At 40.6% G+C, this 25,990-nt stretch overlaps 2 protein-coding genes across 20 annotated transcripts in view; one reads left to right on the top strand and one right to left on the bottom strand.

The window, feature by feature from the left end:
• MYPN (myopalladin) overlaps positions 1-18,731 on the bottom strand; it is a 66,173-nt gene extending 47,442 nt beyond the window's left edge. For 2 of the 5 annotated variants that reach the window (XM_081862954.1, XM_081862952.1), the window contains exon 1: positions 5,535-5,762. The gene's annotated coding sequence lies outside the window, so the exon portion shown is untranslated. Of the gene's footprint in view, positions 1-5,534; positions 5,763-17,082; positions 17,151-18,606 lie in introns of those variants that run through there. The other 3 variants (XM_081862951.1, XM_081862953.1, XM_081862955.1) reach the window with 3 other exon arrangements.
• A 4,972-nt stretch (positions 18,732-23,703) lies between these two features.
• Positions 23,704-25,990, top strand: part of HERC4 (HECT and RLD domain containing E3 ubiquitin protein ligase 4) — a 30,497-nt gene continuing 28,210 nt past the window's right edge. For 2 of the 15 annotated variants that reach the window (XM_081862960.1, XM_081862958.1), the window contains exon 1: positions 23,704-23,888. The gene's annotated coding sequence lies outside the window, so the exon portion shown is untranslated. Of the gene's footprint in view, positions 23,993-24,153; positions 24,478-24,636; positions 24,682-25,990 lie in introns of those variants that run through there. The other 13 variants (XM_081862962.1, XM_081862956.1, XM_081862957.1 and 10 more) reach the window with 11 other exon arrangements.

Genomic DNA, 25,990 nt, shown 5'->3' with positions numbered 1-25,990 from the left:
AACAGAAAGCAAATCCTCCTTCAACAAGCCTCCTAACTGGAGATTTTTATCCTAGTCAGTATATGTATTAGATTTTAGGTTGTTTATATGTATACAATTTTAACTGTTTTTATACAGTTGTTTTCTGTAAGTTTATTGTATTATTATTTTATTTTATTTAGCTCATGTGTGCCTAACATGTGCGCAACACAAAGCCAAAAACACTCCCAGCTATGTATCCTAGCCTGCTAGGTACATGACCTCCCACCCACCTGCTTTTGCAGTTTCAGATAGACAGTGACAGCTGGAAGTTTATGAAGTCACTGGTGGGCTCTGATCATCCTGGAGTATGTGTGTGTTACAGTTCTGCAGGCCTGATTTTGGCTAAACACGAGGAAAAACTTGCCAGTATGATGAAGCCGTGGAACAACCGAACCAATGCCACTGTAGAAGAATTTGTTTTGATAAGCTTCAGTACAAATACTGTGGCTCAGCTGAGCTGTGGAATGGGTGATACAATATTCAAGCATAAGAGTGATCTGTGCTGAATAGAGGGTGTCACATCCTACTTGTGATGTTTGTGCATTCCAAAAATAGTCTCTCCCTGCAGAGACCAAAACACTGCTGGCATATATTTATAATTTGTGATCAGTTACAATCCCTGGGTTCTTTTAACGAAAAGTACTATATTCATCCTTTTAAAATATATGCATACATTTGCTTTTTCAATCTTCACCTGATATAATGCTTATACTTGCAAGTTGTTTTTGTTTTAATCCTTCCTTCCACAGCATTTACTGTCCCCCCCCCCCCCGTTTTGCTGAAAATAGCACCCAGTTCAGAGTCTATGCTAATCTCATCCCATACTAGTAAACAAATAATTGAAAGCTACTCTTCCAAAGCAGCTCTTCAACCAGCTGTGTTCCTACAGACAGTCAGGACAACGCTTAACTCTCCCATTTCAATCCATGGGATTTATATACTCTTAAATTTCACTGAAATGCATGCAGTATGTTCAAAATAGTTACCAAAAATAAGGCACAGTGCGGCACAGGGGAACTGTATGTGAACATTGTTTCTGTGATGGTGCAAACTGTGCTATTCATGATGGCTGTGTTGTTCACCCAAATCTGCAGTGCAGAGATGGAGAAAGAATTGTCATGACCACAAGGTGCCCAGTGAGCGCATCTGATGACCCCTGAAGAAACTTCTACTTAAATCCTCCCTTAGCATATCTAGGACAATATCATATGGCAAGAAATGTCAACTACATTCTAAGAGGTATCAACTAAAAAAATTGCATGTTAAAGAACACAGCATTGATCTTGTTATGGTATGTTTTTAATTCTCATTGACTTCCAGCTTCACTCTAACAGTGCAATCCCTAAACATGACTAAGAAGAATGTCCCATTGTATGCAGCAGGACTTACTTCAAGGGATGTGGGTGGGTAAAGAACAGCAGCCTAAATTAATTTCTCTGTAGTTTCCTAGGTTCTTTCCCCCTTCTTAATGGGGAAAGTACCATATTTATTTGTCATCAATTCTTTGTGATCTCTTTTGCCCTCCATAACTTCTCAAAGGTAACTGCTGGTAGTTCCAACTCTAATCTTAGTTTCTTTAGTATACTAGGACTGGGTTTACAAGAGGCCCTGCCAAATAAATTTGTTTTATATAACTTTTAATCCTGTTTTTTTCACAGTTCTGATCTATATACCTTCACAATTATTATTTCTATTAAATCAACTGGATTGCCATTTACTTTTTTAAGTGAGAGAAATAAAATAATTATATCAAACTTGCTGACAGAACTATCCCTCTCTTAGGCTAACAGCTGGGTTTCCTCTCCCCTCCGGGCCTCCAGAATATTGAACGCAGTAATCATACATTAGAACCATCATTGTACACCTCACTCATCCTGCTTTAGTTAATAGGTTTTATAGGTTTTTGTAGGGCTACAAAAACCTGCAAAACCTGATCAATAGTAGAACAAAACACTATGTCAGCAAAAAAGAAAAGAAAAAAGAATAGGGCATAATTGCCTTGTTAGTCAAACTGCATTTTTTTAAGTACAGTGAGGAAAGACTACTGCATCAGGTGCACTCAAGAGATTAGTCAAATATGCCTGATTATCACTCACTGGTTCATCACATTACAACTCCCAAATGCATGAACAACCCGGTCTGTGCCCCTGCTGAAAAGTATTGTGATTTAGATGAGGTTCCATGAAATATCTGTTTGTAGTTTTTGACCTGTGATGGCCATTTCACATATATAGCCTATAAGACAACATTTATATAGATATTGAATTATTAAAAAGGATGTGTGATCTCTCCTTAACAGCACAGAGCAGTTATACAATGAAGACAGAGGAATAGCCAGGGATTGGGCCCTGGGAGCTCAGCCGTAAAACTAGTTGGTCATTTCAACTCAGCAGCATGGAAGGGCACTCTGCACATGTGCAGTGGCATTCTCCAGCAGGCATGAGCATACAAACAGTTGCTGCTCATGCTTAACATAGAAAGCTCACGTTGACTGATTTTTTAAAATAGATTATGGGACCAGATACAGTTCTCATTTAAAATTTTATGAAATGTAGATGGCAGGTATAAAATTGGGTTGTTTGGTTAATCACTAGAATAGGTAGTTATGCCCAGTAAACCTATATATCTTTTTAGGTTAATAGCAGTGTCCCCCCCCCCCCCCAAAAAAAGAAACCTGCTTAGAGTGGGTAGAAGATTGATCTAATAAAGGTCACATCCATACCACACATTTAAAGCACTCTTATATGCAGTTTCCTCACAAAGAATCCTTGGGACCGTAGTTTGTTAAGGCTGCTGCTAGAATTGTAGCTCCAAGAGGGGTCTTCTAACAACTCTCAGCACCTCTAACAGCCATGACTGTTCAAGTGGAATAAGAATGCATTAAATGTATGGTGTAAATGTGACCTTGCAAGCATAAGCAAATGCATTATTACGCCACTTAACATATTCTCATGAATCTCGTTATTCCAAACCTAAGCCTTGTCCTAAAAAAAAGGTTGTGGGGTTCAACTCTAATGAACCAACTCATATTATATATTGCCTTCTGTAAAAAGAAATGGAAAGTCAGAATTCTACTGCCCCCAAATATAGGCCACCCTGAATTCCACTGCAGTTATGCTTCTTAGAAGTTGAAGTATGTGGTTCGGTCTTGTGCATACAGTGAAGAACAGTTTTCAGTTGCTAAAAACCAAACAACCTCTATTTTACTACCTCCCTCTCCATTCTCTTCTATTACAGCCATGCACCACACAGATCTGTGGGCAGCTTGGTGGACAAGAACTGATGGCAAAATTCAGCCCACCAGCTCTTTGGTAGAGAGGAGGCTCAGCTTGTATACCTGTGTAAACAAACCATATATCATAAAGACACCTCAGTCTCCACTGTGCCTCATTCCCAAAGGAAACACAAACCATGGGTAAGAACCTGGAAGCCCTGGAATATCAGAGACTGGGGTGGCGTGCAACAGTATAATTTCTACAGTAATTAGGTGGTGGTGGTGGTTTTTACATGGATCACTTCATGGATCACTGCCTTGTCATGGCGAAGGGGCTTGAATAACTCCAAGAATCTATGAGCTATGCTGTGCAGGGCCACCCAAGATGGACAGTTCATAGCCAAGAGTTTAGACTAAATGTGATCCACCTGGAGAAGGAACTGGCAAACCACTCCAGTAAGAAATCTCCATGGACATAAAAAAGGAGAAGCTTTGAGAAGAAAGTGAGAGTTTCCAAGGCATGCTCTGGTTCATGGGGTAATGGAGAGTCGAATACGACTAAGACGACTAAACAATTGCTATATTGAAGCTACTTTATTTGCAAAAAATTCAATTGGTTTCATTGGAGCCTACTTCCAAATAACTGGATTCTGGTTTGTAGCCCAATGATCAGAAATAAAATGAATTCATTTATACAATTGTGAACTACTAGTGAACAAGTGATTTCAGGATTGTAATGTTCTAAGCTGGATTGATCTGATACAAAATGGAATTCTGTATACTGATCTTTTTATGAACTCACACATTAATGCAATCCTGAATTGCTAATATTGTTTGATAGCTATTTTTAATGTCATTAACTGCATCTTAATGTATTAATTAAATTTTGGAGCCTCAAAGAGCATAGATATAAAATAGATATAAGATATATAAAATATTTTACTTAATACCTCAAAATGTTGATCTCTCTCTCTCTCTCTCTCTATATATATATAATTACAAGCCTGAAAATTCTGAATAAGTGTTTACATTAATGATCCTCAAACATGGTTAAACTGAAGTGCTACTGTTTAAGCTGATCAAATTTCATTGACTTTTATGGGACAACTACTTTAAAGTATAATATTTAAAATTAATTAAGTTGTGTACCATATTTCAAGGTATATTAATTATACAAGTTTTATTCCTAAAAAGACTGAGCTACAATCCTGTAGCAATTTACTCTGGAGTAATCATACTTTGTTAGTAGAATCTCGGGTGGTATCTTGAGAAATGCATTTTCACGGCCTTAAGGATCACATTTTAAACATCTTCATTCTGAAAGGGTGGCAAACATACCCTCTGCCACCATAGATAGCTTTAGCGTGGTGTTTACAGTTGAAGAGTTTAAAATTTATAGGCTGTATTGCTGCATGGGGCTTTGCTTTACAAATCCAGGAACTTCTTTTTCAAGCTTATTTAAAATAATAACATTTTTGCTTGTGTAAATTGATATGTAACAACTGTTCCGAACAGATAACCGAAGAGTTTACTAAATTCTCATTTATGTTGTTCATTCTTTTATTATATTTCACGATGCTCTTTCAATTACTGCTTAATGTTGCAACATATCAGGCCAAACATTTGCCACTGACCATCAAAAACATTTTTTTTCAGAGAGAGAGAGAGAGAGATGGGAGTTGGGGGTTGGGAGAGCAATGCCCTTCGAGCAAGACTGTTTCTGCAGCTGTTGTGTACATTAATCCACAGAGCAGATCTCCAAACCCTAAATTTAGCTTGCGGTATCATTTTACATGACACATACTCTCTCCCCCCCAATTTTTTTTTAAAAAAAGACTTTAAATATAGGGCAATATTAAACTAGACACTATGTATGTGTTTTCTTTAAGGAGGTAATGCTGATTATTGGTGTGGATTTAGTGCTAGTGATTACAAAGCAATTGCTTAAAGTACGGTTAAGAGGGGGATTCAAAAGGGACATCTCTCATCCATGCAATTTATACATTTTTTGCCTTCTGTCGACTCTACTTAGAATACCTAAACAGGCACAGAAGGAATTTGGACTCCCTCCCACCCTTCACACTCTGTAGATTCTGTAGATTATTTCATTTCCATTCAATCTCATGTGCCTCTGCACCATTTAAGAAAGAGAATTTTTAAGTTTCCTGCTCACCTAATATGATTTATCAGCAACAATTATCATTCAGCTATAACATGGATTCTCTCCCTCCTGGACCCTCCGTGCACCTGCGCAATCTCATCGAAACACACACTCACTCTTGAAAGTTAAAGACATTACCTTTTCTGATTTATCCAGATGTTGAAATCCAACTCTGGCAACACAATCACGGTGATAAAGATTCCGAAGTAAGAGATTAAAATGACTGAAGCAATTCCTTCAAGTCCTTTGGAACCAAAACGTCTTGGAGTCCATCGGGTGGAGCGGGGGGGGGAAAGGCGTTAACCTTGGTTTTGGTGGGAGATGGCTGTAAGAAGCTGAACAACCTGTCACCACTGAAGCAATAGCATTTGTCCGTTTGCAGGTCCCAAGTTATTTTGAGACTCATAAACCATGTGCCTGTGAAACATTCCACCTCATTGGACAGGATAATATTGAGCAAAGGGATTCCATTGCTGTAACAGCACCTACGGGGTATGTGTGTGTATGCAAGGGAGGGGGTCATCATTTTATCTCCTCCCAGAATGTCTTTGATGGATGCTCACACTCTTGGCATGACTCATTCAAAATGGATTTTGTATTGTTTTACGTAAACTGTTGTCAAAGAAGGCACATTCATTTTAAAATTAGAAAATAGTGGGATCTAAGCTCTTCCTTATTCTTATTACCCAGAATATCTGAGATGCCTAAGATTACATACCACTAATAAAGACTTAAGATTTTAACTAGTTAGATTCAAGGCTAAGAGTATATACATTAAAAAATCAAACAGATTAAACATTGGGGGTATGATCCTGCTAAAGTTAAACCCTTTTAAGTCCCATTGGTTTCAGTGAGACATAATTAAGCAAGTGCTTAATTCTCCCATTGAAATCAAGGGCATTTAATTGTGCCTGGCTGATCCATTCAAATCAGCTTGCAGTGGGTTATCATCTTGCATCCTGAAAGTGCAATCCTAAATACAGGCAGTGGCGTAAAAGGCTACAATACTATTTTGCCTGCAACGGTTGCATGAGGTCATGGTTTGTGAGGTGCCACTTATGTTTTAATTAATAACTCCATCCTAAACATCTGTTGCTAGTACATGAAGCCTGAAGACATGTTGTCTGACTGAAATAAACAGGAACTGTTTATGGGATTATGTCCCAGGGGCTTAACCTAAGATTTACGAAGCGAACACAGCACATTTTATCACTCTTAAGGCTGTGATCTTTTAAATATTTTGTTGCTGTTGTTGTTATTATATATAATAAATCAGGTTGTATTCATGCTAATTAAGTCACAGTTAAGCTGAAATAAATATGAAAAATATCAGGACTAACCAATAAACACATTTTTGTATGCAGTTTTCACTAATGTACACATTTTTGCAAGCAATCATTCCACAGACATTTTTGTATGTTGTTTTCACTAATATACTCATTTTTATGCTCGCTTCCCCCAATAGATGCATTAAAAAAACCAACAACCTGGGTTGGCAAACTGCATTGCAAATTTCAGATGGCTGCAAATTTCAATGGATAGAAAAAGTATAGCTTGGTTTTGCTTCAACTGGGAAGAACTAGAGTTCAAGTTAGACATTGCAGGGGGCCACATGGTGGCTGTGAACTCTCATCTCTGAGAGCACAGGAAATGACATAATCATACTCATAGTTTCCCTACCCTTTACATGGGGAGGTCAATGAAGTAAAACTGGGACGGGGAACTTGGAATGTTATGGCACAGTGTCAATATGTGATTTTCAGTGTGTATTACTGGGGGAGATAGGTCAGACACACAAATGCCATACGTTCCTTGTAGCATCTAGTTTGTTTCAATTGGATTAAACCAATGGCTTCAGAAGAAGGATGGTCTTTAAGGAGCAATCTGAATGGAGAGCGGATTATGGCATTCAGAACATTGATTGGAGAAGTTCTTGGCTGGTTAAATATATTTTAATTTCCTGGTATTAGATGCAACTGTAAAAATAAAAGTATAGCATTCCACAACTATTCTAGTCTCCAAGAATATCTTAGATACTGGAATAGTGAATAAATTGGATGTTTATTTACATCATTGCAGACCCGTCCCTTCCCCTCCCCAAAGACTCTTACATAGCTTTGCAGTACTGGAGATACTCTTGAGGAGTTTCACAACTCTACACAAACTCTTCCGGAGGTTTTAAATCCTGCATGGAATCTCAATATGGATTATGCCACATTAGCACTCCACAAAGATAGCAATAAATACATTCCAACTTTTGAAACCAATAATGTATATCAGGGTGTCACCAAGCCATTTGTAAACATAATTTAAATACTTCCAACAGAAAACACTTGAAGACAGAGTTATGGTTATGCAGTTGTAAAGTTACTGTCATGTAGAGATTGATCCCAGTCACATTTAAGTCAATGGCAATCCTCCACTATAATGATTACTGTGGCCCTAAAAAAATGGCATCAGTAAAAAGGCTGACTATTCAACATTTGAAAAGCACAGTAAGAGAAAATAGGGCTGAGATCCTAAGCACACTACTGACATGAATAGAACCTGTTTTAAAATAAAGGTTTTAGGACTGGGGTGTTAGGCTCCATTGAAAAAAACATCCAGGCTCAAATGTAACCAAATGAAATTAGGTTGGATACTCTAATATTTATATTATGCACACGCTCGCGCACACACAAACACAAAATTAATTAACAAAAACTATTGTTAACAGAAATAAACCAGATGCATGCTGTAAAATCTGCTAGCTGTATTGTGCCGTACGGTAACATCCTGCCCACACCTTCCAGGGGTTCAGCTCTTACCTGTGTCTGGTTTCCTAAGAATCTGTAACAGTCTTAGAAAATTCACATTTTTATATGCTAGCACAGTAAGGGTGTGTGTGTAGTGATCAAATAAACAGATAAAGTATTACTATGTTTGTATTTGATAATATTTAAATGTATATGAACAGACCCTCTCAAAATATAGTTAAGGGTCATTATGACAAAGGCAGCCACTCCTCTGCCCCTTCCTCTCTTTGCATGTTTGAATATTCCAAACTCTAAATGGCAAAGGGCTGCAAATTGCAAACATGCCCATTATTTGGTGGCCATCTCATTAGTAATAATTTTTTATATTATCTGTCATCAACGTTTAATATAAATGATTTGTATCTCCATCTGCAATAGAAATAACTGTTTTGATACTGAGAATATATTGCAGACCAAATATGATGTGGCAACACCATTTGATGCATGTAGTATTGCATTCCTCCTCCCCACCAAACCAGCAATCTTGGCAGGATCAGGAGAATGTCAAGAGAGGAAGACAAGCGACAGCATATGTGAAGGTTATGTCCCCACCATTTTTTAGGATTAAGAATCCATATATCATTTCCTTGCCAGACATGTCCTAGTGAGGAGAGGTGTACATCTCTCTCAAAATGTCAAACATTAGAGGAAGACACAGTCTCCACACGTAAGTTCCTAGTGACTCAATCCAGAATCCCTTTTTCTGAAGTCCACACCACTAACTTCTTTGGCTATTGTTTTTAAGTGAGAGACAACGTCTGTGTCTAAATGTCTGGAGGGAAGAATGCATAGCAGTGAACTCAAACTTGTTATGATATATGAAGTTGATCTTTAAATTCATTTTTCTTTAAATTCTTTAAATTCATTTTTCAAGGCACTGTACAAAATTTCAGAAAGCATACTATTAACAACAACAATCCAACTAAAACCACATTCACCTCTTTAAAACTGAACAGCAGCAATTAGAATATCAGCAGTAATTAATAAACCATATTGGCTATGAGTCCTGTAAGACCTGTTCCCTGCCCTGGGAAAGTGAGGCCCTAAATGACTCCAGTTACAGAAGCAAGTGCAAGTATGCAGCCTGCAAAAGGTGTCCCAAAATATGATGGCAAGTGCACCTACTTATACATAAGAAAGTGATACTCTATTAAAATAGACTGATAGTACACACCTAGCAGCATGAAAACAGCCAAACTGTTGTTATTGTTGGCATTTGTCCGTCTCAAGAGACAATGAGTTGCTTTTATGGTAACATACTAAACCCACTGGAACTTGGTACTCCCTTAAGAGTCATCATCATAAAAGAAATAAGACAACATCACACTTGGGTTGTTCTCAAGTTATTAATTATATGTTATCTGCCTCATGCACTGGCACCATTCCTAGAATTGGATGCAGTATTTCCATTAATGATACATGAAATCACTTCTATTTTCTTCATCATCTAAACAAGAGTTGTAAGGATGAATTGGTTAATATACGTATCCAAAAATGTTTTATCCCTTCCACTGGGGTGTGGGTGTGTGGGTGTGGGTGTGTAAGAAAAACAAACAGGTCACGTTCCTGACAGCTCCAGCAACTGCAACTTGATCTATAACACCACACAAATAAAACAAAATACCAAAATGCTATTGCCCTAATCCAGCAAGGTAAATGTGTATGCCAAAATTACTCACATCTCTTGGTTCTGCCCACGTCACCCTTTCCTCAAATCCTTCCACTGGCTTCTCACCCCATTTTGTATCCAGCACAAATGCCCTGTCCTTTAGGAAGGCAGAAATTGCTGTCTTACTCAGTCCAGATTCATAGTAGGACTTTAAACAAGGTTAAAAAACAACAACATTGCCATAGGAGTTGGCGTAGTGCCCTGCCAGATATTTTTTTTATAGTAAAAAATATTAATTCTAAAATACATTGCTCAGGAAACACATTATCAGAAACAATCACACTAACGGGGATTTTTAAAAAATGCAACCAGCTCCATGTACACACATCAGAAGTTCCAAAGTTCAGCATAAATTATCTCGCAAGAAAAGCAGGCAGCCTATCAATAGGTATTAAACAGGCACAGTTGGATAGTATGTTTTATGACAGGAATTGATATGTACTTTTGTATTACGTATGTGCTGAAGCAGCAAGCAGTCATTTGATTAGTGGCTGGATTTTAAATTTAAACCATTGTTTCTTTTCACTCTGATTGCTTGCCACACTCCCTCTACTGTTCCTGAGCATGTACTACACTTTGTGAAACCTCACATCATTGCTCAAAGGGAGAACTCCAAAAAACAAGCATTAGTTTCAAATATTCAGTCTAAGGATGCTTTTGAATATGGATGATTTAACACCACCCAATCACTGCTGCTCCACTTTGCAAATGGAATAACAACTCTGCATCCATTTTCCCCAACACCAGATGTTTGTATGGGTTATTATCATTGTTTGCGAAGAAAGGCTAAATACTCCCTCCCCTTTTTACTGAATTCCTGGACATGATTCTGCATCCCACCCCATTTAAGAAAATAGTTTGATAAAAAGGCAATACTATTTGGAAAGGGAAGAGTTAAAGTTATAGAGTTGGAAGAATAGGCTCCGTGAAATCCAGTCTTGTATATTTTCCTAATCTCAAAAACTATTCAGTCTAAAGTTCTCTGAATGACCAATGTGGCAGAAAATTTGAAAAAAGAAGAAGTCAGGAGCTGCCAGATAAATCTGATATTATTGGTATATTTCTAGGATATTAGCAAACCAAGAAGCCAATTAAACAGTGCAATTCAAAACAGTGTCATACTTCAGCCTTTAACCTGAACTGATATTCTGACACAGAAAGCAAATACTAAGCTGGGGCAGAAGTTTCTATAAGACTCAACATGCTCCTCCTTTCACCATAAATCTGGCATAGATATTTCTTCATGCCAGTCAATACGGTTAATAATTCTAACTTTTCTAACCTTGATCCCTATCAGATGTTGATTTGGAAAATGCTGTTTAGCGTTTCACCAAGTCTATTGAAAACTTACATGACTGCATCAGCCTAAATTCCCTACCTCTAATTCTTTCACTTATCTGACTGGAATTCTTCTATTCCTTTGCTACTGAATCACTTCTTTGCTCTAGCCTTAAATTTCATTCATTTACATGTAAAGTGAGTGACAGCTGGTGTATACTATGAAAAAATATGCTGCAAAACATTTATATAGCAAATTAAAGAGTTTGCCATCCTAGTGGCACTGTTTGCTGTTTGGGAAGGAGCCAATACATTGTCACAAGAGATAATCCATCAGGGAAGACCCTGTGTGGATTGGGTGCTGCTGTTGTAGATCCCAGGGATGGATAATGCTTGAATCCTGCATTCATGGTTGCATGCACAATTCACAATGTTTTTGTATGGACAGTGAATCCCATCTCTGTCATGATCTTGTGATGTTAAATTAGGCTGAGAGATATATGGCTGCCTCAAGGTCATCCACCAAATGTTATGGCCAAGTGAGGATTTAAATCTAGGTGATATTGGTCCTATTCCAACATTCTCACCACTGTAACGGGGTGAACAACCTGTGGCCTTTCAAATGTTGTGAACTACAGCTCCCAGCATCCCCATCCATTGGTCATCCTGGCTGGGGCTGATGAAACAGGGGAGTCATATGAACGCAAGAGTCCTGCTGAATCAGGCCAATGGCTACCTAGTCTAGTATCCTACTGTTCCCGTGGCCAACCACTTGCCAGTGGAAAGCCCACAAACAGAATGTGAGTGCAGTAGGACTCTCCCCTCTTGAAATTTGTTTGTTTGTTTACTGCATTTATATCCCACCTTTTTATCTAAGAAGCTCAAGGTGGCATACATGGTTTTCCTCCTCCTTATTTAATCCCCACAACAATCTTAAGACGTAGGTTAGGCTGAGAGGCAGTGAGTGGCCCCAGATCATCCATTGAGTTTCATGACAAAGTTGGGATTTAAACCCTGGTCTCCCAGGTCCTAGTCTAACACTAACCACTACACCACACCATCAATACCATCAGCAGCTGATGGCATTCAAAGGCATGCTGCCTCTGGAAGTGGAGGATTGCCATCTGTGAAGTGGGATATATGGCAGCTCTACTCACTAGTGATATTCACAGCTCCAATCACCTATTGCTTTGGTGCCATTTCCCTCCCCGCCACCCAGCCGTCTTCTTCATTTTAGTAACAGCAGTGTTCCCACACAGCCCATCAGATATGACTATGGGTTGAGGTCACAAAGTTACGTCAGAGAGAAGGCAATGTCTACTCAGGAAGCATTGCATTGTACCTCACTCTACATTAGCTTTGTTCACTCTCAGAAACATCAAAGTACTGCCAAATCTGATTTGCTATGTGATGGTGTTACTGTTCTTAATAAGAAGGCATTTATAAAGACAAAAATGGTGCTAAGGACAATCAGGATTCACAGTGAAGCGCTGCCTTTATGCCAGGTATGCAAAAGCAGGTTGGCTAACAATGGCATACAGTGGTGAGCAGGCTGTCTAATTATACGCCAGCAAAACCTTCTTTCTAGTGCCACCAACGGAATGGCAAAAAGTCTCCCTCGGATACCCAAAAGGGGTGTGCGTTTGTTGTGTGGAGGGTAACATTTAATGAAAAGCACCTATAATTCCAGCTAATCCCTCCGTTTCCCATTAAACAAACAACATATATCCCATGTACCCCACCACCACAGAAAAGGTGCTTAAATGCCTATATTATAAAGTTAAGGAAAAATATTTTCCTGAGCTTTTTAATTTGCTTCCTGAGCCAATGTGTTCCCTAATGCCTAAATTATCAGCTGAGTCACTATGACTGGGCAAAACGGAACAGGTCACAGCATTTAAAATATAGTCTGATATGACAGACTATGCATTAACATAAACCTTTTTAGACTAGTTAGTACATGTGTGACTGAGGAGAAATCTCTCTAGCTATGAATTAAAGCTTCTTTTCCCACTGATATGCATAATTGTTTTCTCCAACAAGGAAGAGCAGACCTGGCTCACAAGCTTAGAACGAATGATCTTTTAAAAAACAATTATTTGGGTAAGTCTAAGAAACTCTAATTAAGCTATTAGAAATCCTAAAGAGAAAGCAAAACAATAACCTTACTTAACAGCTGCTTACAACAGTAGCTGCCAGTTCCAATTATTAGAAAAAGATTGTGTGTATTTTTTAAAAAAACACAGGTTGCAGTTCTAACATTTTTAATTAAGATTTTATTGTCTATTAACATGAATGAGTTATGAGAGAGGTTGAAGAAACTGTTTGGCTTCAAGAGAATTGGTAGCTGAACAAATTTATGTAGGCCACTCAGTTTTAACTTAAACTGAATCATTACTTTTATCATTCACTAGGCTTTATTTTCTATCAGTTCAAGCACTCCTGAGAAATAAATCCTCCATACTTAGAATGAATTTTGAGATTACAATTTGAACCAACCCTTCAAATTGTGCCATATGTACAGAGTATATGAAATATAAATAAATGAGACACTGTCAGTTTTGTCATTTTAATCTGGAAGACGCAACAGATTCATTTTATGATTTTCATTCAATTGTTCGTTGTATATGAAAAATAAGATGCGCTTTAGTTTGCTAGGTACCTATAGTGACAGATTGCATGCATTTGTATCTTTGTATATTAGGCGGTGAACTGTTGATTTCTAATGTAAAGGCACCAGGTGGTGGTAACTGAAGTCTTTTGTTCAGATTGCTCTTTATAGAAAATCTATTAGGAGGGGCCTAGAGTGGAAGAAACGCTGTGTGTGAAGAACAATGTAGAAGTTTCCCATAGTATTTTAGATGGAGAAGGACAAGGAAATAATGACCTTTACAAAACAAAAATATTTCCAGCCTATGCTTTATTGCAGCAGTCTTTCATTTTTTTTAACACCTTTAATGCCAATCTGCATCACAGAACCCCTTTCTGTACTGTCTATTTCTTTCTCCTTTCCTTCTCTCTCTTTCTCACCAGAAAAAGAATGCTGGTGTGATCAACATGCTAAAGAAGGAATATGGTGGGCCGGTCAGGGCTCAGACCATTTTTGGGTCCCAACCAGTGGCAAATCCTTGTCACAGTGCACTAAAGAGGGGGAAATTCAGACAGCTACCAACTTGCAGGGGACAGAGAGCAGCTGGTAAAGATTCAGGATTTTTAAGGCTTTGAGGTTCTGGTACTAGTAAGCTGGTGCAAGAATACAAAAGGGGTTCACTCCTTGACCAAGCCTATGGTGGAAGCCAAGGGACAGACCTTAGAACTACATGGTTGTTTAGTGAAGAAAACTGGAGGGGTAGCATAGTAAGGCTGCATCCATCTTACTGTAGCCTTATGAGACTTTGCCCTTGGGTGGGAAAAATATTGTGCCCGGGAAAAGGAGATAGGAGTCAACAGACACTCAAGGAATAGTTTCGGAGAAAAAGCTTTATTTCTACCATCCATGAACTGGTAGAAGGAGCAAGTGTGATAGTTCACAAACAAGCACGAGTTCACAGTCATTTGCACAGAGCATATATTCCCCTTCTAGTTCCCTCCCCTTTCTCCTCCTCCTCTGAAGTCCTGCCTCAAGTTCCCCTGAGCATGAACAGAAAGCTGCTGTCTTGGGACTCTTTTGGACTATTCCCAGGAAAGGGGGTGAGAAGCCGGGGGGGGGGGGGAGCCTTGTGGTTCAGCATGTCCAAGATGTTGCAACTGAATGAGATAAAAGTCAGTTCTCAGGCCTGGCCTGAACAGAGCCTATTCATTAGCTTTTTGAAGCCTTCTTCTACTGATAAAAGTAACGGTTTTGCTTATGCAGCAGCATCTTGTGAGAATCCACAGAAAAGCTGTAGCTGTGGATTTTTAGAAGACAAAAGGAATTTTGGACAGTTTTGAGGCCTGAGGTGATTATTGAGGGGGGGGGTGACTTCGGGCCTTGGTGGGGTCACCTGTCCTCACCTCCTTCATTACCATCCAAAATGACCACAATAAATCAGTGAATTTCACTTCTGAGAAACATTGTAAACTCTAATAATATAACTGTGTTAGGTTATTTCCTAACCTTCTTAGGTTTTAAATATCAGTCATTTGACATGACTAGTATAATTACAAATATCCTAACTACTGGCACATTAAAATATTTTGTTTGGAATGTCACTAGAGATCTCCCCTGCCCTCCCCATCTGCTTCAAGTCAAGATACATAATACTCAGAGCCCATCAAATTAATTTGGCACCTGAGGTGGGAAAATCCCACAAGTGCATGTTCCTCCCCCGTGACAGCAAAAAATACCAAAAATAAGTAAGTAACTATCAATTTGCTGCCCTTTCATGATGTCCAAAATCAGCTGCTTCACTCCACCTAACAGTAGGCCCAGCCCTGCCCAGGGCAGCAAAGAAAGAGTATCTTCTGCTGTGCACAGCATTGTGGACACTCCATTTACACTTCTACACAAACACACCAAGATGCATATGAGCTTTGGGGTCAAATATTAAGTCATTACTAAGTGGAAAACCATGGCAGTAAGAATTGTAAGGAAGGCTCTTATGAAATTATGGTTGTGACAGCGGGTCAACACATTTTAACATGTAAAAGTTCTAAGCAGGTGATAGTTGTTAAAAATTGTATCAAGTCTGTTGCCTATAAATATCTACTATTCATATGTCCCACACAATTTCTGTGGTCAGCTGAGGTTGGCCACTTGATAGCACTCTCCATGTGTCACATGCAAATGTAAAAGTTATTTAGAAAGTCACTCTTGCTTGCCACACCCCGGTTTAGGAACTTCCTTCCCCTGCCTATCAGGAATTCTCAATTGGGTAGTTATTTAGGGGCTGGGGGTAATATATGTTTGTATATAGTCTGTGAATGTACATTTAAGAGTCTAGAGCATGGGTAGGCAAACTAAGGCCCGGGGGCCGGATCCGGCCCAATCACCTTCTAAATCCGGCCCGCGGACGGTCCGGGAATCAGCATGTTTTTACATGAGTAGAATGTGTCCTTTTATTTAACATGCATCTCTGGGTTATTTGTGGGGCCTGCCTGGTGTTTTTACATGAGCGGGATGTGTGCTTTTATTTAAAATGCATCTCTGGGTTATTTGTGGGGCATAGGAATTCATTCATTCCCCTCCAAAAAAAAAATAGTCTGGCCCCCCACAAGGTCTGAGGGACAGTGGACTGGCCCCCTGCTGAAAAAGTTTGCTGACCCCTGGTCTAGAGCATATTGTATGACACATTTTCATATTTGGGTGAAGATAAACATATATTCTAAAGTATGGTGGAACATGCGCTCACTGCATTTCGAGGTTCTTATTGAAATTCATTTGTGCACAAATGAACACGGAATGCATGTTTGAGGGTAAACCTCTTGGCTGGCCTTCACTCTTTTAAAGGTAACATTTGCATGGGGTCTACCTGCACATACCTGAACGCATGAATGCATACACCTCTACGAGTGAACTGGTACCCTGGAAAATGGAGATTCAGAGGTCTATGCACATTCACTTGTTCAGAAATGAATGCCAGAAAAAGGATTCGAAATATTTATTTTTAGGGCACATCATATGTTGTTTGCTTTTTAGGTCACGGAAATGTGGATTTTGACCTACATAAACAATTAAGTAAATTCCTTATACAATATGCAGAACTACTATAATGATTTATTTGTTTTTAAATGCTGGGGAGTAGGTGGATTTTGGGAATCCTTCCTATGCTGAGGGGAACTACAAGAAAGCACTTTCTTTGATCCACAAATAGATAACCTGGCCTTACAGTTCAGACATCATAGCCTCTATGAAACTTCATAGTGTTGTTCGCATGAAACATCTGATCATCAGCAACTGCCTTAGGAGAGGTACAGCTAGTACCACCAAGCTTGCAGATAGAATGTAGAAGGTATCATCACTCACCAATTTTTCACTGTTCAGGATGAAATGAGGAACACAATGTTGGCTGGCTAATGTGCTGACCTGGCTGGCTTTGGAAACACAAATAGGTACAAACAGGGAACCACATTTCATTATTTTGATCACAACCTATGGCTTCATTCACTACTCCATTCTTTCACAAGAATGAGTGGCCAGTTATTTAAAATATGTAGATCTGCCTCCTGGACCATAACTTATATTCACATGGGTGAAAAGGTCTCTTTTCTTTACTTCCAGGATTTTTTTTTTATTATCAAACTGGTTTTCTGGGGAATGTCCTATTGACTTCTATTACAGTAGGAAAAGTATCCCAGGGAAGCTTAAGAATATTATGGTTCATGGAAGGGGTTAAAGGGGTTAAAATTATTTCCATAATGAGCAGCTTTATTATGTTTGATATTTTTTTAATGGGGTGAAAGGATGCTTTTGGGAAACCTCTTCCTTCATCCCAGGAAGTTAAATAAGGGAAGTCCTGTGACACTATCCCTGCTTTCCTTACGTTGTTTTGGAACTGTTGCGTGTGGACAGTGGCCCTAATTTCTGTAATTTGTTCACTATTTAACCATCCAAGCAGTTGTGCTGCTTATTGTCCTCCTTGCCTCCTTAAACAAATATTCTATAGGTTTCTTTCCCTCCTGCAGTTTCAGTATTTCTTCTTATAGTCACATCCACAAAACATGTGACAACACATTAACATTCATTCTATGTCTCCCTGCCCCCACTGTCCCCATTTCCCTCACTTGCAACTATTCCTGCATCATTACAGCACTCTTTATTCCCAAATGAATATTGTGGATTCTCAGAAATATTCTGTGAGGGGAGAGGGAAACATCAGAGAAAATTCACTCTGGGAGCACAGGAAGAACAGGTTGTACATCCAATTTTTACTAGGGCTATCAACCCATTAAATTAAACTGAAGAGACTGGTTACATTTACCGTAAATAAATGTGCATTTACCTAAACCTCTAGATAGGCACTTTTTTGAGACACTGAAGGAGGTGTGTAAGGTAACTTCCAAGTTGATAAATGGCTACTGCTCATTGTTAGAAGAAAAAGAGAGAGCCCAGCTTCATATTTCTCCCTTATTGTACAGTAGTCACACATCAAAACCATAATATTCTAAACAAATAGAAGAGGTATGTCCAGAACTGTCAAACTATTACTTTAGCTGTAAAGCTTGCTGCCCTAAGTTTTAAGGATAATCTCCTTCTATTCAATCCTTTTTCATGTGGTAAAGGCCCTTGAGGCAACTAGGCTTTGAACAAGCCCTCTCAACTCCATTACAAAAACATTTGAGAATATAAAACCTACCCCTTTATTTTAAAATTAAACTGCCTTCATCCCACTGCTCACCCCACCAATTCTCAAGTAGTAAACAACTCTTCTCTTTCCCTGGTGCTCTCACTGTAATATCCTCCCTACCTCCATCCCAGAACACTTGCACGCAATGGATCACATTCAAATAATCCATTGTGGAAATTTGAATAGAAGCCAGCTCAGCTCACCGTGAGGGAAGTGGCGTGACCTGCTTGTGTGTGAGCGAGTCCCAGGTCTTTCCTCTCCAGCGCCTCTTTCCTCTCCCCACTGAAGGCTACTTGCTTCGCTGCATGCAGTCTTGACAAAGTAGTAAGAAGGCTAATTTTAGGGTACTTCATCATAGTGCCATGCAAAGACATGGTGTCATTTCAAAATCAGCAGCATGTGGCACTGCTTTGAGCTCCCTCCCCGCCTTTCCTGAATTGTGGTCTCACTTTTATCTACAGTAGGGCAGCACTTGGTACTTTGTGGCAATGCACATTAAGGAACTAAAGGAAATTTCTCAGGAGTAAGTTGCCTGACTATGGAATTCCCTCTTCCAGCCTCTACTTTATTGGGCTTCTGCTGCCAGATCAAAACAAAAACTTTAGACAACAGAGGGTGCTAAAATTATGAAATTTGTGAAGGGAAGGAAAAGGAGATGGATATGTATCCAGTGTAGGGACTGAAGGGGGACATCTGTCCCCAATATTTGTCTCCAGAATTGTTTTCTGGCTTTGCTAATTTATTTATTTAGTAGACTTCTAAACTGCCTGCCATTTGAAAAGTTCCCAGGGCAGTTCACAGGTCAGTTACTAAAAGCACAATTAAATACAAAATAAACAACAAACCAACAATTTAAAAGAGTGCAAGCAGATATTCAATTACTGTCTGCAGAAAACACAGAAGACTTAAAACTCTCTGTAATCTAAGACCTCAGACATCTAAACAATTTTACTAAAGGCCTATGAGAAGAGATGTGGTCTCCATTAACAGTGCAGTCCCACATGACCTGGAAAGCTGTCTGCGGACAATTGCTGGCTCCCTTGGCCTGAAGCGAGATGAGTGCGTCACCATACAATCACCTTTGACAGGACTTAACCATTCAGGGGTCCTTTACCTTTTTACCTTTACCTTTTTGTCTGTTCAGTTCAATGGGGATTGCTCCCAAGAAAGTGTGCACAGGATTGACCCTGGCCTGAGCACTCACATTTGTTGGCTAAAACTTGCATCCAGAACATCTATGTGCTGCCACCTCTCTCCCTAAGACCTTTATCTAAACCCACAATTACAGCTTAACCTTTGCAAGCAGAAACTAAGGTTAAGTATATATAATTGCACTGATGCATATTCTTCTCTTGTAATTCGCACCTCTGTCTTTTCATACCAAGTGGGCCACAAGAGTACTTCGACACAGAACCTGCAGACTGCACACTGATTTTTCACACTGCTGGGTGTGATAGACCCTCACGCCTCCTTCCCAAAGCCCAATGCCTCACTTACACCAAGCTGGCCAAGAACAACTATAGCACTATTCATGTGTTCTAATCTCTAACAAGATTAAAAGAGAACAGGAAACAGCATAGGACTCCGCCTTCCATTTCAGCTCTGTATAATACACCCCGCATTGTTCAGGGCCCCTCAGTCCTAAGGACAAGGTTTTAGAAGTACATAGGGCTATAGGGGTAAGGAGGGGGAGAGAAACATTGGCTGGGCAAGCTGCCTTCCACTTGGGTCACCATCAGATACAGTGATACACACTAACATCAACATCACCTGCATAAGTACAACTGCAGGAATATTTTAAGGGAAATTTCTTTAGCTAAGAGGGCTTGACAATTATTCATTATGTATGAAGTGGCTTTTACACTGTAGCGCAGACAATTCAATAACTGATAGTACTGATAACAGTAGAATGTAAAAATGTTAGCCCTTGCAAACTTGCAACAGATCTCTTTACTAATTATGAAAAGGCTTAAATACAAAAATATCTAAGTATTCTTTAATAGTCAAGTATCACTTCTTGTCTACATTGCCACTTGTTTCCATAGGTCCTGATGGCAATTATGCTGTTGCTTTGTAGTGTAAGAGTCTGGTTCCCTCTGCCTGCAGGCAAAGACATTGCTACTTGAACAGATCGATATAATCACAAAACAGAGAAATGTAGTACTGAGTTCTTTTTATTCAGATGTGCTGCCACTGATTGTGGTTCATATGAGAGGAATTAAAAAAAAAAAAGCATTCACACTCACCAGTATGGGAGGTAATAGGTAGGAACCAACTATTGCCCAAAGCAGTGGCATCCTAGCTTTACAATTTGATTATTAGCTGCTAGACTTGTGAGAACTGAGAATCTTTTGAGACAACCATTACTTTCCTCTACTAATTGATAATATTCCCTTATCACTTCTTTTATGTTTAAAAAATAAAAATGGATCCTCCAAACTCTAAATAATTTCTATGAACCGCAGCATGCTACTATGCTGTTCTGGCACTTTAAAGACAGTCACCAAAAAAATGAGTAAAGTTACTGTTACTGCTTATTTCAAAGTGCTTTTCTGTTATGCTTCGTGTTCTGAAGATTTATGTGGATGTAATCTACCTGTCTGTATTACAGATGTCCAATTAATTTTTAAACATGTAACACATCTAATGTCCACTGTACATACTGTTATGTACATACTTTCATGCCTCACAATTCTCTGCTGAGCAGTGTGCAAGATTCCAGGGGATTCCAGGCACTCAAGGTCTTGTTCCCACTGAGAAGCAAGGCGCAGCAGAGGCTTTAGCATCTTTTAGAAATATGCTTTAATTACACATATTTACACCTGTTGAGATGAAGGGGGTGCAGATCTTACAGCATTGTCATTTCAAGAGCAGCTTGTTCTTCAAAGCAGCCCAACATTGCAGACAGATGCTTCCCTACCAGCTCCAAGATGGCTCTGACCTCCAGCCCCCTCACATAGGGTTCTACCTACTTCCTTTATTCTTTCCAGAAAATCCCTTGCCCAGGAACTCTGCCCCTTTTCTGTCCAGGGAAACCATTTTTCCATGTGGCCCCTGCTTCTTCAAAGCTCTCATTTCAAAACCAGCACAATTTTGTTTCACATCAAACCCCCTCCCAGACACCTTGGCAACCTTTGTCTGCCCAGGCCTAAGGATTCCTCTTTGATGGCCCATCAACACCTTTTGTCATGTTCTTTTGTCATGTTCTTTCCCAGGTTCTGGCTTGGAAAGGAAGCATAACTTGCATTTTTCCACTGGCCTGGACTCTTACTCCAAATATTACCTAGATTCTGACTTCCGACTTCCATTAATTTCTTGGGTCCCCTCCCCCCCAAATAAACCCTTATAACATTATGAAAGTTTGAATAGGCAGCACAGAATTTACAACCTGATTCTAAATCCCACTTCCCCAAATAATGAGAAGTTCCAGGGGCAGTGCTAACTGCTTTTGCTTTGCTTTGGAGAGCAATGGAAACTGAGGATAATTTTGTAATATGTGCTTTGAAGGCAAACAACATACATTTCTAACTAGGAAACAGATCTGATACCTTACATGAGATTCCTTAAGAGATGCACCTTGCACCCCAAGATGCTTGTAGCTTTCAGGTCAATTTTCTCTCTCCACCCTCTGGTCGAAAACCTGCTTCTTTTGCTCCTTCACATATACCAGTACTTCTTAATCTAGCATTTGCTAGAAATTAAATGTGTCACCTTCATAGTTCTGATCTCCAATTATTTCCTGACCATTTTCTCCTGTTGAGAAAACATTTATCAATCATCCTGGGTCATTAGCATGCAGTCTGCCTAACAAAGGAATGCCGCCTATAATGTAGAGGTTAATTAGACTGAGTTACAAAAGGAAAACAGATAATTTGGTTTAGCTTTTTAAAAAGCAAGTTTTGAATTACTAAGGACTCCTCACCAGGCACAGCAGAAAGCTAGAGAAAAAATCCTTAATAAAGAGCCTTGCATCACATTCAAACTTGCTACTGTACAACTATTCCAACAGAAACAGGCATATTAAGTGTCTTAGGCTGCAAACCTGAGCTTTCTTATTATTGCTTTACTCATACAGTTTAACCATTTAGTGTCAATTTAGCACTTTTCACTGCTTTATTTGAAACATGTCTCCAATTAACCAGTGAATTAAAAAAATGTTAACTACTTTCCATACAAGTAATTGCCAAAACCACAGATGGCAGGCAGCATGTTAGAACAGACCTTCCCTTTTCCTTCTCACAGGAGGAAACTTCTCTTGTACTGCTGGTGGTGCCTGCTGTGACATGTGTGTGCGCATCATAGGAAAACAAAGAAACAAAAGAAGTCCATGGGTGCTATTCTTCAGAACTATTCCTCCTAGTCGTATGCAAATCTGTGGGAATCAATTACTGTCACAAAATTGTTTTTACGATGCCTTTAAGGCGTATTATAGGGCATCCCTCAGCAAATATATTTGGGCGTTTTGCAGTATTAACATAACAGTAGGCTGAAAAGGCAAGTTCCTGCACTGCCCTAAGACCATAGGAGGCAACTCCTAGGGGCTGAGGTCACTTCGGCCCCCCAATAAAAAAATTGAGGCCTCCCTCCCCCCAAATTAATGGGCATTGCCATTCAAATGGTGTTCACCCACTCCGTCTTGTGATCGATTATGTGGGGCTGAGCTTACCTCCCCCCTCCCCCAATATTTCATATAAGGCGGCATCCTTTGCCTAGGAGCCTTGCAGTCTAAAATAGCGCTGGGCCCTGATCCTAATTTACCCAGAAGTAGGTGGGGGACTTACTCCACAGTGAAGTGGGTCCCACTGAGTTACTTAAAAAGTGTGTGGAGACGTGAAAGGACCTGCTACCATTTCCCTCAGCTTCTAGCGAGCGAGGCAGGGGGGAGATACAGTGGTACCTCAGGTTAAGTACTTAATTCGTTCCGGAGGTCCGTACTTAACCTGAAACTGTTCTTAACCTGAAGCACCACTTTAGCTAATGGGGCCTGCTGCTGCTGCAGCGCCGCCGGAGCCCGATTTCTGTTCTCATCCTGAAGCAAAGTTCTTAACCTGAAGCACTATTTCTGGGTTAGCGGAGTCTGTAACCTGAAGCGTATGTAACCTGAGGCATATGTAACCCAAGGTACCACTGTAATAAGCAACCCCATCTCTCCCCCCTCAGCGAAAGCGACACGAGGGGAAAAGCTCCCCCGGGCCCTTTCCGTCCACGGGGAGAAGAGCCAGAGCGTGCTTCCCGCCTGCCTCGGCTGCTCGACGCAGGCGGGCTCGGCGCTTGCGCACTGCGAGGGAGAGCAAGCAAGGCGAGCCGGCGCTGCTGGGCCTGTTTTCTCGGCGCCCGCCCGCCCGCCCGCCCGCCCGCCCGCCTGCTTCGGCGCTGCCGCACTCCGGGGCCCGCCTGGGGTGGAATCGTCGGGCCGAGTCAGCCCGGCAGCTTCCTCCGTCGGAGGAGAGAAGCGGGGGCGGACGCTGCCGCGCAGGAGGCTGCCGTGAGTCGGGCAGGGCAGGGCGGCCTTGCTGTGTGTTTTCCCGAGGGGGTCCACGCTGTGGTCGGGGGTGGAGAAGCGGAGGAGAAAGCGGGCTTTCTGGGCTGGTAAGGTGGCCTGCGGGAGAGCGCGGACCACCTCGGGGTGGAGCGCGGGGCCTGGAAGAGGGGAATGGGAGGGTCAGCGGAGCCCGGCTGCCTGCGGGAGAGAGTAGGGGCTCTCCGGGGCCTCGGTCGGGGTGGGCGGTGGGGGGGTCGGGGGCTTCTCTTCAGCCTCCTCGTGACTCACGAAGAGGCGGCGGTGGGCGGAGGGGCAGCGCCGCCAGGAACGAGCCTTTTGGGGTCTGGTGGGGTTTGACAGCTGCCACTCGCCCCCCTTCCCGAGGGGTGCGTGAGGAAAAAGTGGGGCGCTCCACATGCATAGCTGCCGAAACCTCCGGGGGGAACGAACCCTGCTAAATAATATATATGTGTGTTTTGAATCCAGTCGCAGGCCTTTTAGATGAAAAAACAGTTGTGTTGAGCAAATGCAGGATGGTGTGTTTTCGTGTCTAAAACACCAGCAGCCTAAAATAGCTGGAGCCTACATACAGGTAGTTGGGTATATCTAAAGTGAAGACAGTACAGTACGTGGTTAAATATATTTATATTCTTATTTTGTTAATAAGTACCCAGCGCTTACTGAGTGACCTTTGCATCATTGGAAGGGACATCTGAAGGCAGGAGCTTTTCTTTTCTTTTTTACTTCTTAGTGAGCAGTTGGTTAGAAGGCTACCAATACGCTTTTCCTCATACAAGTAAGAAACAAGTGATAGCAATGTTACGGTTTATTTATTTGCCACTATTAGTCCAAAGGTTACCGGAGCTGTGGACTGCATAGTAAATTCAAATTAAATATACAGTAATTCAAAATAAGATGATACAGCAAACTCCCAAAATACCCATCTAGATAGATGGGAATGATAGTTAGCCTTGCTGCAGAAGTACTGCGGGCTTCTGTATTGAAATGAAAGCTGAAACTTGAGAGAAGGAGCTTGAAATGAAACTGAGGGCCCAGTTTCACCTCTGTTCAGGGCAATGCTCTGTCAAGGTCCGAAAGAGCTGACCTTACAGAAATTATGCACTCCAGCCTTTTATTCAAGTAGGTCCAGTAGTACTCAATGATGCTTACTTCCAAATAAGTGTTTCTAAGACTGCAACTATGCTTCTCCTACATCTGGATGTTTACTAATGTCAAACTCTGCCAGCTTCATCAAAAATGGGGAGGGGGGACAAAAGAGCTACTGTAAAGTTGTTGGAGACTTGACTTGAGCCCTGTGTCAGAAGGTGCTCACTTTTTAATGATACCTGTCCAAACACATGGCCTTCAGTCAATGCTTAAAAGGTTGACCTAGATAAACTATAGAAGCTCAACTGGTTATTCAGTGGGTCTCATCATATTCTGTAAGGCTTACTTCCAAGTAAGTGAGCATAATATTGTAGCCACAGTGCTCCCTCATCCAATGATTCTTTTAGCGCAACAGTTCCTGTTAACCTAGAACCACAGAGATAGCAAATCATAGCATTTCTCTTCTCCTTCTCCCCATTAGACATGCTTAAGGTATGTTGAGTTGCAAGTGGGTGTTTTGCAATTTATTTGGTACTAGTCAGAGTGGTTTCATAACTGCAGCTGCCAAGTCAGAGTTACACACCCTTTGAAGGGTTAGTTTGGTAAGCCCCATCCATGGCTTAGAATATAAATCATCTGTGTGTGCCTTTAACCATACCAAGTAATTTTCATGTTAGAAATAATTTGAATTTTTAAACTTTTATGGTGATGCAGTAGTTACACATGTGGATCAGGAAATTCTAGCAGACATATACAGTGGTGCCCCGCAAGATGAACGCCTCGCAAGACGGAAAACCCGCTAGACGAAAGGGTTTTCCGTTTTGGAGGCGCTTCGCAAAACAAATTTCCCTAGGGGCTTGCTTCGCAAGACAAAATGTCTTGCGAGTTCCTGCAGGTTTCCCCCCCTTTTCCTAAGCCCTAAGCCGCTTATCAGCTGATCTGCTAAAAGCCGCTAAACCGCTAATAGCGCTAATCCGCTAAGCTGTCAATGGGCTTGC

This window comes from Podarcis erhardii (assembly GCF_964252035.2).
Source record: "Podarcis erhardii genome assembly, chromosome: 5".
NCBI classification, from domain to species: domain Eukaryota; kingdom Metazoa; phylum Chordata; class Lepidosauria; order Squamata; family Lacertidae; genus Podarcis; species Podarcis erhardii.
The sequence above is the reverse complement of the archived record's forward strand: the minus strand, read 5'-3'. Positions and strand labels throughout refer to the sequence as shown.